General features: G+C 48.2%; 1 non-coding gene across 1 annotated transcript; it reads right to left on the minus strand.

Annotated features, from left to right (window-relative positions):
* Positions 1-3,031: 3,031 nt before the first annotated feature.
* Positions 3,032-3,150, minus strand: LOC146077002 (5S ribosomal RNA). The gene has a single exon (XR_014474383.1). It is a non-coding gene; the product is annotated as a 5S ribosomal RNA (ribosomal RNA).
* Positions 3,151-4,410: the final 1,260 nt, after the last annotated feature.

Raw genomic sequence — 4,410 nt, forward strand, 5'->3', positions numbered from 1 at the left:
GGAAATCTTAAGAAGCTTCGCTGATTGGTGCCTCGGACCCCCTGGATCCACCTACAACCCCGATGTCCCCTGTGGGACCCATGGACCCTGAAAAGGAAAGAGGGGTGTCAGGCCGTCTGTAAACACCATGCAGGAGAGCCAGCACCTAATATCATGGTGTAAGGCCGTCTGTATACACAGTGCAGAAGAGCCAGCACCCAACAGAGGGGTGTCAGGCCGTCTGTAAACACCATGCAGGAGAGCCAGCACCTAATAGCGGGGTGTCAGGCCGTCTGTATACACAGTGCAGAAGAGCAAGCACCCAACAGAGGGGTGTCAGGCCGTCTGTAAACACCATGCAGGAGAGCCAGCACCTAATAGCGGGGTGTCAGGCCGTCTGTATACACAGTGCAGAAGAGCCAGCACCCAACAGAGGGGTGTCAGGCCGTCTGTAAACACCATGCAGGAGAGCCAGCACCTAATAGCGGGGTGTCAGGCCGTCTGTATACACAGTGCAGAAGAGCAAGCACCCAACAGAGGGGTGTCAGGCCGTCTGTAAACACCATGCAGGAGAGCCAGCACCTAATAGCGGGGTGTCAGGCCGTCTGTATACACAGTGCAGAAGAGCAAGCACCCAACAGAGGGGTGTCAGGCCGTCTGTAAACACCATGCAGGAGAGCCAGCACCTAATAGCGGGGTGTCAGGCCGTCTGTATACACAGTGCAGAAGAGCAAGCACCCAACAGAGGGGTGTCAGGCTGTCTGTAAACACCATGCAGGAGAGCCAGCCCCTAATAGCGGGATGTCAGGGCGTCTGTATACACTGTGCAGGAGAGCCAGCACCCAATACCGGGGTGTCAAGCTGTCTCTATACACAGTGCAGGAGAGCCAGCACCCAATACCGGGTTGTCAGGCCGGCTATAACAATACTGTACAAACGACAGTCTTTAGCAAACATACAGATTTAATAAATATGCATGTGTGCCAGGAAGGTATTATCGCGCGTCATTACCTGTTGTGGGTCAGCTGCTATTGCCGTCCCATCTTCAGTATATGCTGTAGTAAAAATGACCTCACAGAAGCCCAGAGATGTAGTTGGCTTGTCTGGTGACATCGCAATTCATTTGTGGAGAAGGCCCACCTGATAAAAGAAGAATGAGGCGCGATAATATGATCATGACATATATGCATATTTATTATTACTGGGTGCAGGAGAGCAGGCACCTTATACTGAGATTTATGTCTTACCTGTTAAATCTCTTTCTTCGAGGACGTCAGGGGCCACAGGGATTACATTGGGTAGAGAGTGAGGTCACGACCTTTCCAGCACCAGAAAGGATAAAACTTCTGGACTGCCCAGAGACAGCCCTGGCTCCTCCCTCCTCTACCCCGCCTCCTAGGCTAGCTTACTTTCAGTTTTTTCCAAAGCCAGGCAGGAGACAAGATAGAAGGAAGAGAAACCCATACAGTAACACATTCAACAAATATATGTGTGTGTGGTTGCTCAACAGAGGAACCATAACTGTGACATGTATAAGTACCTCAACAAAGGAACTTTTAACTAAGTTCACTCAACGGAGGAACTATGAACTTCAATACCATGAAGCAGGCGCGGCAGGGAGGGATCCCTGTGGCCCCTGACGTCCTCGAAGGAAGAGATTTAACAGGTAAGACATAAATCTCAGTTTCTTCTGCGGCAGACGTCAGGGGCCAGAGGGATTACATTGGGATGTCCTAAAGCAGCCACCTAAGGGTGGGGACGCGCCTGTGCCGCGGCCAGTATATTCTGGACGAATGCCGAGTTCTGAGAGGCAAACATAACAAACGCAAAAAAGCGTAAGAAATCGTTGGCAGACGACCAAGTTGCCGCCTTGCCAAGTTGCTCTGCCGTTGCACCACCTGTAAAAGCCCGAAACACACCCACAGATGTAGTGGAATGAGCCCGTACCCCTGCAGGAACGGAGAGTGAGGTGAACAAGGAATCCTGCTTGATAAACGACCGCAGATATCGGCTGGCAATAGTCTGCATGGTAGCAGACCAGCCCCTCTTATGAATTCTCTAGTGGATAAAGAGAGAGTCAGATGGCCAAAGTATTACAGCGTGATGTACATAGTCGTGCAAAGCACAGACCATCTCCAGTTGATTGCTGCCCAGGAGAGACCGCCGGCCTACAAAGGGCAGGGATCACTATCTCCTGGATGACTTGAAATTCAGGAACCACCTTGTGAGGTGTAAAGTAACGTTTCAAAGAATCCGTTCTATGAGAATGAAAGACTATGAAAGGCGATTGACCTAACAGAGCCTACCGGGCAGACACCCAGCAGCAACGGTCAACAGGAAAACCGTTGTCCCAGTTAGCCTGTAAAGAGCCCTAAAGGGCCCAAAGAATCAGAGAAAGATTCTATCAAACCACCATGTTTGTAACAACCAGAGGTTGGATCTGCAGGACCCCCTGCAAGAATGAGCGGAGATCATACCACAGAGCTCATAGGCTGTGGAATACAAAGGAGAGAGCTGAGCCCTGTTGCTTTAAAGAAACAGGCGGAGGCCAGCCCCCACTACTTCTACCGAAAGGACAAAACCCTAGACAAACGGTAAATTCTGGGATTGAATTCAATCCCGTGGCTTTTAATTAGGTTGTCTTAACAGCCCTGTGAGCAGTTCTGGCCCCAGAGGCAGACAGATAAGAGAGACCCCTAACAGGGTTCACAGATCCGAGAACCAGATTCTCCTGGATTAAGGTGCCCCCACCTCCACTTTTAATGTACAAATTACTTTGAGGAGGAGCAAAAATGGTGAAAAGCCTACCTCCGCACGAATAGCCACTGGACTGACATAACAGAGCGTGGACTCTGTAACCTGCAGGGTCTCGAGACCTGGACACATACAGGGTGACCTGGTAAATGTGACGCAAAGCCATCAAACCACCATTGGTCCACCCCAATGGCCTACCAACCACAGGAACACCTCCGAAGGGAAGGTCCATCTGTTGGTATAGTTTTGCCAACAAGGCCGGGATCTTGCTCTCCCATTGGAAGAAGCGGGAGGCCTAAGCCTACAGCACCTGGTATTCCCAGATGGTCTCCCATCCAAGTACTAACCAGGCCTGACCCTGCTTGGCTTCCAAGATCAGACGAGATCAGGCGTGTTCAGGGTGGTGTGGCCGTAGGCTCATAGCCGGCCCACTCAGAGTGTCGCCCTAGTGGTTGATAACAAACCACCCTTTTTGCATCACCCGACTGGACCTGCACAGGGTGACCTAGAAACCAAGGTTCTACCTTGCAGAAATCCCACAGGACTGTCTTTTTCACTTCGGTTTCAAGACAGAAGCATCTTTTCTATAATAGCATTAAGTCTATGCCTTAAGATGTACTGTTGCGTGTATAAAACACGGATTTACCAAAAGGATCAGTTTTGGTCATAATGTATGTGTATGTAGATACATTAGAAAACAAACAAACAGGAAACTATATCGAACCGCTGTTTGAATGTAAGAAGCGAGAATGCTGACCTAGCACCGCTATATATATCCACATATATATATATATATATATATATATATATATATATATATTGTGTATGTACATGTACTGTATATATATACACACATGTACATACACAAATGCCTACAAGCATAAACATATGCATTCATGTACCCCTATACAATAGGTCGTACAGATTAAGAGGCAACATATTGGTATATAGCATATGGTGGCGCTGAAATGAACAAGGCCGTCAACATTGGCAACCAGTAAAACTTCTACCAAAGTGAGATTGCGTCCCTGAAGGGATGCATAGTCAAGGCCATATTAGCTTTTAATTATAAAAGCTACAGCCAGTGTTACTCCGCTAACATAACTTAAAGGAGAACCATAAGAAATGACAAACCGAATTGTTTGTGGGAGAAAACGGGAGCACCCGGAGTAATCCCACGCAATTACGTGGAGAATATACATAAACTCCACCCAGTTAGGGTAATGGCGTTGTTTGAATGGAACCCATGTTATCTACAACAGCTGGTGTTCCCATGTGATCTCAAATGAGATTGGGCATATCCAGTGTGGTATGAATATAGATTGACATCAGTGCCGTGAGGTAGTAATGTTAACCATTACACAGTTCGTACTGCACCTCCACAGCTGCATCTCCCAAAAATGCTACCCCGCTGGGGTGCAAGGCTACTAGAGGCCTGGAGGAATACTAAGTCAAATTATCTCAAATGTGCGATCTGCATGTTAGATGCATGTGATCCTAATGTAAATCCGACTACATAGTCAGATCCCACACTGGATTGTATTGTGCGTACACACCACAACCAGCTCTGTATGTGACAGTGCAATGTTCCAACTTCCAATGACCAGGAATACCAAAGGTTATCCTGTGGAGAAATTACATCTCAGAGTCCACCGTTGGTGACGTTTACCATAGTGC

Source organism: Crinia signifera, chromosome 4 (genome assembly GCF_055691185.1).
Source record: "Crinia signifera chromosome 4, ASM5569118v1, whole genome shotgun sequence".
Classification (NCBI taxonomy): Eukaryota; Metazoa; Chordata; class Amphibia; order Anura; family Myobatrachidae; genus Crinia; species Crinia signifera.